We start from the raw sequence: 15335 nt of genomic DNA, 5'->3' as shown, positions 1-15335 counted from the left end.
TGGTGGCCTGTTAGGAGCCGGGCCGCGTGGCAGGAGGTGAGTGTTGGGCCAGTGAGCATTCCTGCCTGAGCTCCGCCTCCTGTCAGATCAGCCACTGAACTAGATTCTCATAGGAGCTGGAACCCTATTATGAACTGCGCCTGCGAGGGATCTAGGTTGAGTACTCCTTCTGAGAATCTAATGCCTGATGATCTGAGGTGGAACAGTTTCATCCCAAAGCCATACCCCCCATGGAAAAATTGTCTTCCACGAAACCAGTCCCTGGTGCCAAAAAGGTTGGGGACTGCTGTTCTAGGGTTGTAAAAAAACAACCAGGCCCCAAATGTCCGTACCATGAGAGACTGGATTAGACACTGAATGTTCTTGCCAATGCCAGTATTGTTCTTTGTTTTTGTTTGTTTGTTTGTTTATCTGCTTTTTTAAGACAGAGTCTCACTCTGTCACCCAGCCTGGAGTGCAGTGCTACAATCTAGGCACACTGCAACCTCTGCCTCCCAGGTTCAAGTGATTCTCATGCCTCAGTGTCCTGAGTAGCTGGGATTACAGGCACCCACCACCACATCTGGCTAATTTTTGTATTTTGTTTTTTTTAGTAGAGACACGGTTTCACCATGTTGGCCAGGCTGGTGTCGAACTCCTGGCCTTAGTTGATCTGCCTGCCTCATCCTCTCAAAGTGCTGGGATTACAGGCATGAGCCACCGCACCTGGAACCTTGTTCGTTTTTGTGTTTGTTGTTATTGTTCACAAAAATTTTGTAGGCCTGACAGAATTAAGGGACTGGGTTCAGGACATAGGCATGGGCAAGGACTTCATGTCTAAAACACCAAAAGCAATGGCAACAAAAGCCAAAATTGACAAATGGGAACTAATTAAACTAAAGAGCTTCTGCACAGCAAAAGAAACTACCATCAGAGTGAACAGGCAACCTACAAAATGGGAGAAAATTTTTGCAACCTACTCATCTGACACAGGGCTAATATCCAGAATCTACAATGAACTCAAACAAATTTACAAGAAAAAAACAACCCCATCAAAAAGTGGGCAAAGGTTATGAACAGACACTTCTCAAAAGAAGACATTTATGCAGCCAAAAAACACATGAAAAAATGCTCATCATCACTGGCCATCAGAGAAATGCAAATCAAAACCACAATGAGATACCATCTCACACCAGTTAGAATGGCGATCGTTAAAAAGTCAGGAAACAACAGGTGCTGGAGAGGATGTGGAGAAATAGGAACACTTCTACACTGTTGGTGGGACTGTAAACTAGTTCAACCATTGTGGAAGTCAGTGTGGCGATTCCTCAGGGATCTAGAACTAGAAATACCATTTGACCCAGCCATCCCATTACTGGGTATATACTCAAAGGATTATAAAACATGCTGCTATAAAGACACATGCACACGTATGTTTATTGCAGCACTATTCACAATAGCAAAGACTTGGAACCAACCCAAATGTCCAACAATGATAGACTGGATTAAGAAAATGTGGCACATGTATACCATGGAATACTATGCAGCCATAAAAAATGATGAGTTCATGTCCTTTGTAGGGACATGGATGAAGCTGGAAACCATCATTCTCAGTAAACTATCGCAAGGACAAAAAACCAAACACCCCATGTTCTCACTCATAGGTGGGAACTGAACAATAAAAACACGTGGACACAGGAAGGGGAACATCACACACCGGGGCCTGTTGTGGGGTGGGGGGAGGGGGGAGGGATAGCATTAGGAGATATTCCTAATGTAAATGACGAGTTAATGGGTGCAGCACACTAACATGGCACATGTATACATATGTAACAAACCTGCACGTTGTGCACATGTACCCTAAAACTTGAAGTATAATAAAAAAAAAAAAAAAAAAAAGCGACTGGGATGAAAAGAAAGGAATCACGTGCCAACAGGGGGGTTGAGATGTGATCTTGTCGTTAAAACCCGGCTGACAATGGACAAAGAGCCATTCCCTTGCATGGTGACGACAGTCATGTGGGCTTGGTCCAAGAAAGTTCTCAAAACAACGCCCATGTGAATACTCAACCCGATGAACACACTGGATTTCACTTTCTGGATCTTTTTTGAATTAGGAAAAATGCTCTCAAAAATCTCTCCGAGGAGAAGGGCAGAGCATTTGCAAACTCCCTCTGTGTTCCAAAGCCCTTTCAATATAATTCCGAGGCCCTCTCAGCCGGTATCAGGTTCGTGGACAGCCTCACATTTGCGCATTTCACTTTCTCTTCCATTTGTGCGCTTACTCACCTTATGACTTCTTATGCATTCCTGAGCCTTATTTTAGCCAACACAGTTTTCAGTGCAATTAAAATTCCATTAAGAAGAAAACACACGCAAGACAGAACTAAAACGTGCTTGTCAATGGAGAATGCTAACCATTCAGATCCTGGTGTCCTTTTCATCCCAGGCTCCAGGCAAAAGAAGTGAACCTTCTTTGACCTGGATATCAGCAAATTTCAGAGCACATGTGTTAGCCTAATGATGTTAAGATGCTCCGATAAAAATAATTTACCGGTTGAAGAACAGCAAGTTGAAAATGTTTTTTATTGTGATGAGTCAGAGTACAGTTTTTTTTCTAACAAAAAATAACTCCTAGTCAAAAAATAACTCCTATTCTCATTTAAAGCAGTGTGCCCTCATTTGATCTGGAAATGTCCAAGCAAGCCTGAATGATTAATGAAGAGCTTGGGGGAAGCTCAGGGCTCTGCGGGGGCTTCACTGTTTCCTGCGGGGAAAGCAGTTACCTGTCCTAACCCCAGCCTTGCATCTCACTTGCTCTTTTTTTTTTTTTTTTTTTTTTTTGAGACAGAGTCTCACTGTGTCGTCCAGGCTGGAGTGCAGTGGCACAATCTCGGCTCACTGCAACCTCCGCCTCTCGGGTTCAAGCGATTCTTCTGGCTCAGCCTCCTGAGTAGCTGGGACTACAGGTGCTTGCCACCGTGCCCAGCTAATTTTTTGTTTTTTGTTTTTGTTTTTGAGATTGAGTTTCACTCTTGTCACCCAGGCTAGAGTGCAATGACGCAATCTCAGCTCACTGCAACCTCCACCTCCAGGATTCAAGCGATTCTCCTTCCTCAGCCTCCCAAGTACCTGGAATTACAGGCCACAACCCATTGCTAATTTTTGTATTTTTAATACAGACGGGGTTTCACCATGTTGGCCAGGCTGGTCTCGAACTTCTGACCTTAGGTGATCCACCCGCCTCAGCCTCTCAAAGTGCTGGGATTACAGGCATAAGCCACTGCGCCCAGCCTAATTTTTGTATTTTTAGTAAAGACGGGGTTTCACCATATTGGCCAGGTTGGTCTCAAACTACTGACCTCGTGATCCACCCGCCTCGACCTCCAAAAGTGCTGGGATTACAGGTGCGAGCCACCAAGCCCAGCCCTCACTTGCTCTTAACCATACTGCAGAAGAATACAATGCGATTTCCAAATGAATGAAGTCGACACTTTTCTTAAGAGAACCAGCAGATTCAAAGCAATGGCTGGCTTAGACCAGCCTGGGGGCTCACTATCTAAACGTGCAAAAACCATTGACATCAGATATTTTTTACCAAAGCAGTTTCTCAAGATCAATTACCTGCCTCAGTTAGCATCATACAAAAACTTATTTTTAAGTTTCCTGTGGCAAAAAGCATATGCCTATCACACTGATATTTCCACATGGCTTGGCCAGGGTTGCTTCCTGGGGCTCTGGGCTCCTCTGCCCCAGGCCCAATCAGAATGCATCTATGGTCTTTCAACTCTGCCTTCGGCTTTAGCTATTTCCCTATGAGCTCAGGATCCCACCCCACTTTTCACCACCTTTGCACACAGAATTTCAGGTCCTTCTCTGCCTGAGGATTCATCACGGCAGTGATTCCCATTTGGCATCACCATCCCACAGTTTGCTGCCTCTGAACCTTGTCTGCTGTTATTAAGACTTTCTTGGCAATCAAGGCTTGCATTTATCCCTGGACTTTGATGTCCAATCCTAGCGTGTAAGACTTCTGTAACTAAGCCAACATGGTGGCAAATGCCTGTAGTCCCAGATACTTGGGAGGCTGAAGCTGGAGCATGGCTCAAGGTCAGGAGTTCAAGACCAGTCTGGGCAACATAGCGAGACTCCTGCCTCTTAAAAAAAAAAAAAAAAAAAAAGCCGGGCACAGGGTCCCACGCTCGTAATCCCAGCACTTTGGGAGGCTGAGGCGGGCGGATCACTAGGTCAGGAGTTCGAGACCAGCCTGGCCAACACAGTGAAACTCTGTCTCTACTAAAAACACAAAAATTAACTGGGCCTGGTGGTGGATGCTGTAATCCCAGCTACTCGGGAGGCTGAGGCAGGAGAATCACTTGAAAGGCGGAGCTTGCAGTGAGCTGAGATCACACCACTGCTCTCCAACCTGGGCAACAGAGCTAGACTCCAACTCAAAAAAAAAAACCCAAGACTCCTACCTCTTTAAAAAAAAAACAACAGACTCCACACTCTAGACTGTCCCTGTCCAGCCTCCAGGGTGAGTTCCTACACTCCTGGTCGTGGATCTGCCCAAACTTCCTGCCCCTGCTTCTCCCCATGGTCCTCTATCCTCCAATGTGAACAAAGAGTTCGTGGAGCAGGTCAGGCCCAGAGGCCTCAACGTCACTGTTAGAATCCCCAAGAGGCAGCCTCACAAGACTCAGGCGATGATGCCGGCTCTCTCTTTAGTCTAGTGATTTTCAAAGTGTGGTCCCTGGACCAGCAGCATCAGCAGCCTCTGAGAACAACTTAGAAATGCGCCTGCTCAGGCACTGCTACAGCTGTATTGAATCAAACACCCTGCTTTAACCCGCCACACTTGTGCTTTAACGAGTCTCCAGATGATTCTGATATGGAGAGGGGAACTGGGCAGGGATTTCAAGGAAGGCTTTCCTGACATCTGCGTGGTTCAGGCTGTCACCCTGAGAATGCACAGCCCTCAGCTGGCTCCCTGGAGCCACAGCCCTGGAATTTGGGGACTGTATCAGGAAGTCACTCAAATACCCCAGAACAGGAGTCAAAGATTTCCTGAAACGGGACCTTCAGGGAGACAAAGGGGGTATGGCTTAAGCCATCCTGCATCTGCACTACTTCCAAGCCCCCATGCTCCACTGGAAGCCATCATCTTCCTCCACTCCAGCAAACAGACCACATTGTAATGATCCCAAGGACCACCTGACGCAGACCTGGCTGAGAAAAGTTGATCCAGGAAATCCAGGACTAGGGGTAAGGGCCCTAATTTTATTTGTTTATTTTTTTCAAGATGGAGTCTCGCTCTGTCGCCCAGGCTGGAATGCCGTGGCTCGATCTTAGCTCACTGCAACCTCTGCCTCCTGGGTTCAAGCAATTCTTGTGCCTCAGCCTCCAGAGTAGCTGGGATTACAGGCGCCCGCCACCACACCCGGCTAATTTTTGTATTTTTAGTGGAGATGGGGTTTCACCATGTTGGCCAGGCTAGTCTCGAACTCCTGACCTCAGGTAATCCGCCTGCCTTAGCCTCCCAAAGTGCTGGGATTATAGGTGTGAGCCACCGCGCCCGGCTATATGTATTTTAATTTCTGTTTGTCTTTATTTTTTCCTATGTGTGTGTGTGTGTGTGTGTGTGTGTGTGTGTGTGTATGACCTGAACCCCTCATATATATATATATAGTATGTAGGTATGTATGTACTGAGCTCCAAGATACCTGGAAAGATGTAAATTAGAATTAGTTCTAATGTTCTAATCTCAAGTTAATTAAGTATATTACTGCTACTGACTCATGCTCCAGGCACTGTACTTGGAGTTTCTTGGTTGATCCTCAGAACAACCATGTGTGGAAAATATCTATTGATGGAGGGCTGTGGAATGGTGGAAGAGCTGGCTGGCAGTCGGATCAACTGGGATATCTGTTGATGGAGGGCTGTGGAATGGTGGGAAGAGCTGGCCGGCAGTCGGATCAACTGGGATATCTGTTGATGGAGGGCTGTGGAATGGTGGGAAGAGCTGGCCGGCAGTCGGATCAACTGGGATATCTGTTGATGGAGGGCTGTGGAATGGTGGGAAGAGCTGGCCGGCAGTCGGATCAACTGGGATATCTGTTGATGGAGGGCTGTGGAATGGTGGAAGAGCTGGCTGGCAGTCGGATCAACTGGGATATCTGTTGATGGAGGGCTGTGGAATGGTGGGAAGAGCTGGCCGGCAGTCGGATCAACTGGGATATCTGTTGATGGAGGGCTGTGGAATGGTGGGAAGAGCTGGCCGGCAGTCGGATCAACTGGGATATCTGTTGATGGAGGGCTGTGGAATGGTGGGAAGAGCTGGCTGGCAGTCGGATCAACTGGGATATCTGTTGATGGAGGGCTGTGGAATGGTGGAAGAGCTGGCCGGCAGTCGGATCAACTGGGATATCTGTTGATGGAGGGCTGTGGAATGGTGGGAAGAGCTGGCCGGCAGTCGGATCAACTGGGATATCTGTTGATGGAGGGCTGTGGAATGGTGGAAGAGCTGGCCGGCAGTCGGATCAGCTAGGTTTGGGTCTAGTTTGCTACTAATCACAAACTGTTACATGGGAGATACATAGTACTGAAATTGTGGGCTTTTGCTGATGGCCAAAAAAACAGAGGTGCTCAATGAATAAATCTTGGTTAAGAGTGGATCCCTCCATTTTATACATAAGGAACAAAAAGCTTTGGAGAGGTCAGCCAGAGGTTCTCAGCACCGGCTGTGCACAAGAGTCACCTGGAGCATTTTTAAATGCCCAACCCCTGGTAATCCCAACACAGCAGCCTGGTTGAAAACCCCTGGGTTAAATATGTTGCAGGCAATCCCATGGCCAGCAGGTGGCAGGGCTGTGACTTGAGCCCAGATCTATTGACGGAAACCCAAGGTCTGGCTTAAGGAGTCAGTTCCTGGAGCTGGAAGTGCAGGTAACACCTCCGGGTCACAGAGCAGATGTACTGTGAGAGGCTGACAGTAGAGACTGGGCTTCCCTCGACAATACTTGCCACGGAGGGATGATATTTTCCCACTTGAGAGCCTCCATTTCAGGTTGTGCTGATCACAGGGAGAGAAAGAGAAAGACTCTTTAGAAACAGAGCAATGTGTGAGGCCACTAAGAAGAATCTAAAGGTTTCCTTCTAATTAAAGGGATTACTCTGCCACGTTTAGGAGACAGAAAAATGCTGCCCCCTAACATTCTATGGAGCTGTACACATCACAGCGTGCATCCATACCTACTTCCCAGCTCTGCCACTTCCTAGCTGAGTGTCATTGGGCAAGTTACTTACCCTCTCTGTTTCTCAATTTTCTCATCTGAAAAAGTGGGATAATGATAGTATCTACACCAAAGAGCTTCTGTGATGATCACATGATATGTGAAGCACTCAGAACAGGGACTGGCCCATGAAAAGTGCTCAAGAACATCAATTATTACATTTGGACTTCACAACAACATCCTAAGGCTCAATGTCTCACCCCAAGTTAACAGCCAGCAACCCAGAGCTGGCATCAAACCTTCCTAAGTCTGGGTCGAAAGGGCCTGTCTGTCCACACCTGCACTGCAGAGGTCCTGTCTTCATCCTCTCTCACCTGGGCCAATCAGTGGCTGCCTACCTGTGTCCCTGTCTCCAGGCCCTTCTTCATCTAATTTATCTATCCTTTTTATTGATATGTTTTTAACTTTTTATTTATTTTTGTTTTTATTTTCATGTATTTTGTTTTATTATAAAAGTAAAATACTTATTTGTACAGATAAAATTTGAAAATTGTGGGTTAAGAAAAATCCATCAGTAGTCCCACTGAATCTGGCCACAATTCTTTGCTGCAGTATGATGCCTTGAGTACACAGTTCTTTACAAAGTTGACCTCATTCTATAGAGTGCAGAAGAACCACCTGGAAAACTCATTTAAAGTTCAGATTCCTGGGCTCTAGCCCCAAAAGCTCTGATCCGGCAGCCCTATGACTGGAGACCTAGATACTTCTGAGAGCATTGTCTTTGAGAAATCTTCTTGTACAGGGCTGTAATCTTGGCATCATATACATTCCAGTCCTATTTCACTGAACCATTTCACCATAAGCATCTTTCCTTGTTGCCACATGGGCTCCACACTGTAATTTGGCCTTTACAGAGCTTCCATACGTCTTAATAATGTCACAGGGCAGGTGGTATTTTCCTAGCCGACCCAGCTCAAACTCTTCCTGTGGTTTTCTTGATCTCAGTTGAAGAGTATGGGATCTGGCAGAAGAAATACAACATTCCATCAAGGGGACGCATAGTCATTTCCCTCCATTGGAACCTTTACATTGAATCTGTTTAAGCTCTCCAGACAAGTCTGGGTGTGATTAAGCCAAGTAAGGGCTCCAGGGTGGAAAATTGGACCAAGATCTGAGCAGGTACAGTCCACCAAGCAAAGTCAAAGTCTGGAGCAGGAGACTGAAGACTGAAAACATCCAGAAGCCAGTGGTTGGAGCAGCTGGAATAAGAAGGCCCAAACCACCAGGGAAGGGACTTGAGTGAGGCAGGTGCCAAGGGCACAGGAGTTAAGGAGACACAGCCTCCTTTGTTTCACAAGGGTCTGCTCCACCCTGCTCACCACATGGGCCTTGACAATTGCTCCAGAGAGTCTGCTTTTGAGAATCTCTTGTAATTGGTTTTACCCTGGAAAAAACTTTTATGTCTACTGATCTGCTGGGGCCCATGTACCTGACCCATTCCTATGACTTAAAAGGCCCTCCCTTTTTCCTAACCAGGTACCCTACTGTCTTGCTTAACTAATAAGATTATGTCCTCAGCTGGACTAATGGGCGGACAAAATCCTTCTGGGGGAGAGGGAGAGACAAACAATCAGGTGTTTCTGAGACCTTATCTCCTCTCTCCATCAGCAATGTCAACCATGAAGTGTTGGACAAGACTATATCTTTCGGGAGCACCACTCTGGTATGCAAATCTATGCACAGAGACCCATGCCTGCTGAAAACCATTTTTAATACCTGGTTTCTGAAAGACTCTTCCAGAAGCAACGTGGCCCCTCATCTTGTTGCTATGGAGGTTGCCAAAGGCCTCCAGCTCAGTTTCCAGAATTCTCAGCGTTAGAGATCCCGCCATTCAGACTTACTCAAGGGTGAACAGGCCTTTTCCATGGGCAGGACTCAACAATACCAACATGTTCACTTATACATTTACAGTGAAAACAGTCACATCTTCATTTTAGCAGGTCAATAACCTTGAAAAAAATACATTTGGATTGGAGTCGTGATGTGAATATGAAATTAAAATAAAAGAAGCCAGCTGTTGGAAGAAATATTTTTACCAAGCCATGGTCAGCTAATAAGTTCCCATTCTCCACTATCGAGAGACAGATACTGTTTATCCTGCTTGTGAACCCCTTTCCTTTCTGATTTCTGTGTTTCTGACCAATTCCTTTCTCTTCACCTTTCCCTTTTCAATGCTCCAAGCCAACGCTCAGAACTCAACTCACGAAAACATTGCGCCATCATCATCTTTTGGGTGGAGTTCGTGCCAATCCTAGTTGCACTTCCTCATCAGAATCTGACTATTTTATGATCATTTCTCAAAGCTTCTCTTCTCAATCCTTGCTGCTGTCACTTTCCCCTTCACCAAGTGCTTGGCCTCCTTGTCTAGAACGTCTTTGCGTGCCTTGGAATTCGTGTAATCAAGGAAGAGGAGGCTCGGAAGCATCAGAACTATGCCACCACACCCCTTGGGATGGCAAGGTTGAGAAACTGGCTTTGCAGGAAGCTTGCTGAAGTGAGAAACAGGCTTTATAGACAGGGCGATTGGCATGAACAAGTCTTGTGAAGGTAGGAATGTATGTCACAGGCACAGTTTTGGGACAAAGTCCAACTCCGTACGTCCACAGGTGGAGCCGATTCCTGGTCTCCATCTAGGCGAAGGCCTTCCAGGAAGGGCACCAAATTCCAGGGCTTGATGACATCACTGGGGCAGAGCCGCAGGACCAGCCCCTGCCCCTGCTCACTCTCTGTGCCCTTTGCAAACAGTGGCCTGCCCCAGGGGACCAGGGTAGAAGCCTCCACCCTGTCTTTGCTTCTCTTATCTCTAAAGTGTGATTTCTCAACCTTGACAGTATTGACACTTGGGGCTGCATAATTCTTGGCTATGTGGGCTACCCTGTGCATCGGAGGCTGTTTAGTAGCACCCCTGGCCTTGACACTAGATGCTTCGTTTATGTCAAGGAAAAATGTCTTCAGACATTGATAAATATCCCCTTCCGCGGGGCAAAACCGCCCATGGATGAGAACTATGGATGCCAAGCTGCCCTCTACTTTCAGAGTAATAAGAAGAGGACACAGGGCCTCTGCTTTCAAGTGGGTGCAGAAAGTAAGACTGGAGCGAGGGGAGGGTTGGAGCAAGCAGGTAAATGCTGTAACAGAGGCTTAGGCGATCCCCTGCCGCTACATCTCAAACACTTGTTTGTGCAACAAATAATTGAATAGGCTATGTGCAGAAATCTGCCCATTTGTAGATTCTGGACAATTTCAGAGACACTCTCCTGGCCCCCGCCACAAGGCTACTTGCATCTATTATGTTTACCCATGACAAGTCAAACAGAAGACTCCTCTTTTAAAGTCCTCAAAGCAAAGTTCTCAAAGTCCAAATTCACCACCAGCATCTTAAGAAGTATGATTGTTGGCCAGGTGCGGTGGCTCATGCCTGTAATCCCAGCACTTTGGAAGGCCGAGGCAGGCAGATCACGAGGTCAGGAGTTCGAGACCAGCCTGGCCAACGTGGTGAAAACCCGTCTCTACTAAAAATACAAAAATTAGCTGGGCGTGGTGATGCTCACCTGTAATCCCAGCTACTCAGGAGGCTGAGACAGAAGAATCGCTTGAATCCGGGAGGCGGAGGTTGCAGTGAGCCGAGATTGTGCCACTGCACTCCAGCCTAGCGACAAAATGAAACTCCGTCTGAAAAAAAAAGAAAGAAGAAGTATGATTGTTGTTGTTGATGATGATGTTATTACTGCATAAACAACATTAAGGAAAATTTAAAAAACAAACTGGGCTGGGTATGATGGCTCACATGTGTAATTACAGCCCTTTAGGGGTCTGAGATGGAAGGACCGCTTGAGGCCAGGAGTTTGAGACCAGCCTGGGAAACACAGCAAGACCCTGTCTCTACAAAAAATAAAACAAATTAGCCAAGTGTGGTGGTGAGCTCCTATATTCCCAGCTTCCTGGGAAGCCAAGGCAGGACAGTCCCTTGAGCCCAGGAGTTTGAAGCTGCAGTGAGCTATGATGGTGCCACTGCACTCCAGCCTGGGTGACAGAGCAAGACCCCATCACCTTAACAAAAACCTGACAGATTCTACTTTTATATTATCTCTCCAAATCAAGTGGTTCTTTCTTCATTTCCCTCCAGCCCTTTAACCATATAAATACATGCTGTTCTTACACATAAAACTCTTGAGTAGACCTATCTTCAATTTTCAACACAACTTCTCCTGAACATTTATGGGATGATGTGTACATGAGGAGTCCTTCTGATGTATAAAGATATCTTGAGCCAGGCACAGTGACTCACACCTATAATCCCAGCGCTTTGGGAAGCTGAGGCAGGAGGATTGCTTGAGCTTCAGGGTTCAAGACCATCCTGGGCCACATACTGAGACCTTGTCTCTACAAAACATCAAAAAAATCAACCAACTATGGTAGTGTACACTCATAGTCCCAGCTACTCAGGAGGCTAAGATGGAAGGATGGCTTGAGCCCAGGAGGTTGAGGCTGCAATGAGCTGTAATTGTGCCTCTGCACTCCAGCCTGAGCAAAAGAGTGAGACCTTGTCTCAAAAAAAAATTTTTTGAAAGAAAATCTACGAACAAATGTACGTATCTTTTGCAACAATTCACTCTGCTGTGACCTAATATTTACTATAGGGCATGGAGAAAGGCAGTTTCAGTCTGGATTCCTCAGAATTGTCTACCTCACTCTACTCAATGATGGAACTTTAAGCAAGAAGTGACCTTAGGTATCACTCAGAGTTCTCACTTTACAGATAAGTTACCTGTGGCCCAGATAAGTAGACTTTTCTGCCAAGAGAACATGAAGAGTAGATAACAAGGCTGGGAAGAAATCCCAGGCCTCCTGACTCCCTGAAGCTGGTAGCTTCTCTCCACACCCTTGCCTTATTGTACACCCATAAAGTTCACTGAAGGAAGCAGAGGTCAGAATGTAACAACAGTATTAGAAAGAAGCTGATACAAACACAGTTGATTTTCACAAAATGTTTTTTATTGTTTGTTTGTTTATTAGAGACAAGGTCTCACTTTCTTGCCCAAGCTGAAGTGGAAGACAGATTATAGCTCACTGCAACCTCAAGTGATCCTCTTGCCTCAGTAGCTAGGACTATAGGTGTGAGCTATTGTACCCAGCTAATACACACACACACACACACACACACACACACACACTTTAATTATTATTTGTAGAGACAAGATGTTGCCCAGGCTGGTCTCAAACTCCTAGCCTCAAGCGATCTTTCCATTTCAGCTCCCCAAAATACTGGGATTACAGATGTGAGGCATCACACCTATCTGATTTTCACAAAGGGTTTTAATTCACTTTCCTGTACTGTAAGGGTTACAGTTCTGGGTTTGTGACATACAGTAGAAATTGCCCCAGATTAAAAGTTAGAAAATAGGGGTTAAATCTGATCTCTACTATTAATGAGCCCTAAAACCCAAGATGAATGGCTTAACCTCTCCGATCCTTGGTTTCTTCATCTGAAAAAATGTCAGAAATAATTCCTATCAAGTGTGTATTAAGAATCTGAAAAAGTTCTATTGTTTGAACCAGTAATCTCCTGCTTCAGGAGTTTTATCACTAAAAAACTCTGGTACCTAGAAATAGTATTATGTACAAAAGCACATAACTACTCCTCTGCTGGTAATTACCATGTATTGAGCCTACTATATGATTGCTACTGTGCTAGTTGAGTTATGTAATGGTCTCTAATCTCCATAACAAATCAGAGAGATGAGTATTATAGTGTTTATTTTACAAAGGAGAAAACTGAAGGCCAGGGAGGAAAAATGCCTTGTCCCAAATCACCCAGATGGTGAGTGGTCGGAGCAGAGGTCAAACTCCCATCTGCCTCTCTCAGCCAATTTTCCTCCCATTATGCCTTGTTATTTTTTGTAATGGCAAATATTTGGAAACAAACCTAAATAACCAATAATAGGGTTTGATTTAAAAATTCTAGAATGGAATATTTTCAGCTATTAAAACATTGTTTCTTTAAGGTTTATTAATCACTTTTTTTTGTTGTTTGTTTGTTTTTGTGTTTTTTTTTTTTGATTTTTTGGGGTTTTTGTGAGACAGATTCTCACTCTGTCACCCAGGCTGGAGTGCAGTGACTCGATCATGGCTCACTACAACCTCCACCTACTGGGCTCAAGTGATCCTCCCACCTCAGCCTCCCAAGTAACTGGGACTATAGGCATGTGCCACCACACCCGGATAATTTTTACATTTTTTTTTTTGAGACATGGTTTCACTGTGTTGTCCAGGCTGGTCTCGAACTCCTGGGCCACCTGGCCTTCTAAAGTGTCAGGATTACAGGCTTGAGCCACCGCGCCTGGCCTTAATTACTTTTAATAAGATGCTTCATGGGCTCTTCTGCCTGATGGAGCTAGAGGGGCACTAAGATAGAAGGGAAGGGTCTCCATGCCCAGGCCTGGGCAGGGAAGGGTGGTGGCAGGAATGGATCACCCACCTGTGTGATGAGGCATTCGCGAAGACACCAGACCAGGGGATCAAAGACCTGAGCAAGTGCGAAGCCAATGAGAACTGAGTGTAAACTCACATGTGAAGGTAGATTAGTTAGAATGTAGGTTTGGTTGCTCTAACAGGGAAACTTCTATTTAACAAGGTGGAAGTTTAATTTTCTTGCAGAGACATCCAGGCAGGTTGTCTGGGAATCCCAACATCATCAGAGACCCAGTTTCTTTTCCTTCTGTGGCCTTACCATTCTCAGCACAGCCTCCATCTCATAGTGCAAGATGACTGCTCCAGCCCCCACTTTCTAAAGGAGGAGAAAAGGGGAAGAAAAGAGAACACCCCTTCCCTGCAGGGCCACAGCCTGGAAGTTACATGCGTCAGTTCTAGGCACACCGTGTTGGCTAGAATTCGGTCACGATGATGCATTCATGCAAAGGGGTCTTGGAAATATAGTCAGTAGAGCCACCATATGCCAAACCCAGAATCCCAGTTATTGCAAATAAGGGGAGAATAGATGTCGGGGACAACTAGAACAAAGGGCTAAGGCAAGGCAAGCAAGACACGGTCATTGTCCCATAACCACCTCTGGGGACTCTGAAGGGGGTGTTAACCACGAAAACACAGCAAAACATCCCCAAATCCATTTTGCATTGCTCTAATTTTCTAGGAATTCTCCTTGTTACATCTGCTTCAATATCCCCCATCACCACCTCCATTAAGAGATATTGGGTAAAGTTTTACATTATTTCTTCTGGCCTTTTTTTTTTTTTTTTCTGAGACCAAGTCTTGCTCTGTTGCCCAGGCTGGAGTGCAATGGTGTGATCTCAGCTCATTGCAACCTCCGCCTCCTGGGTTCAAGCAATTCTTCTGCCTGAGCCTCCCGAGTAGCTGGGATTACTGGCGTGTTACTACCACGCCCAGCTAATTTTTCTGTATTTTTAGTAGAGACAGGATTTCACCATGTTGGCCAGGCTGATCTCAAACTCCTGACCTCGTGATCCACCCGCCTTGGCCTCCCAAAATGTTGGGATTACAGGCATGAGCCGCCGCACCCAGACTTCTGGCTTTTTAAGGTCACATATGTGTTTGTTGGATAAGACACTGTGCTGAGATTGGTGGCTCAAGCTAACAAGTTATTATTTGTATTATATTGGGTTTAAGAACCAGGACATAAGACTGTATGTAAAAGAGAACCACAACTTTGATTTTCAAATGCACAGGAAGAAAATTTGGGGGTAAACCTACCATTTTGTGAGTGTATTTTTTGGGTAAGATAAGATTTTTCTTTAAAAATATTATTTTCCAAAGTTTCCAAAGTTTCTACAATGAACATCTATTAATTTTATATTCAGACATTTTAAATGCTTATTTAAAAACTACTGCCTACTTGTCAATTCTTATGTAAAACCAATGAATGTAATATAGGTGAAATGCCTTAAACTATAAAGGAAAAATTGAAAAAGCAAAATTTTTAGTATACGTTATACTGGTGATTATCCAAGGAAAGGGTATTACTACAAAGCAGTGGATCTAAGTGTAATTGATTCTTCTAATGCTAAGAAGATCAATAGTGTTCTGAAA

The sequence above is a fragment of the Pongo abelii genome, chromosome 14 (assembly GCF_028885655.2).
Source record: "Pongo abelii isolate AG06213 chromosome 14, NHGRI_mPonAbe1-v2.0_pri, whole genome shotgun sequence".
NCBI classification, from domain to species: domain Eukaryota; kingdom Metazoa; phylum Chordata; class Mammalia; order Primates; family Hominidae; genus Pongo; species Pongo abelii.
This window is presented reverse-complemented; position numbering follows the sequence as displayed.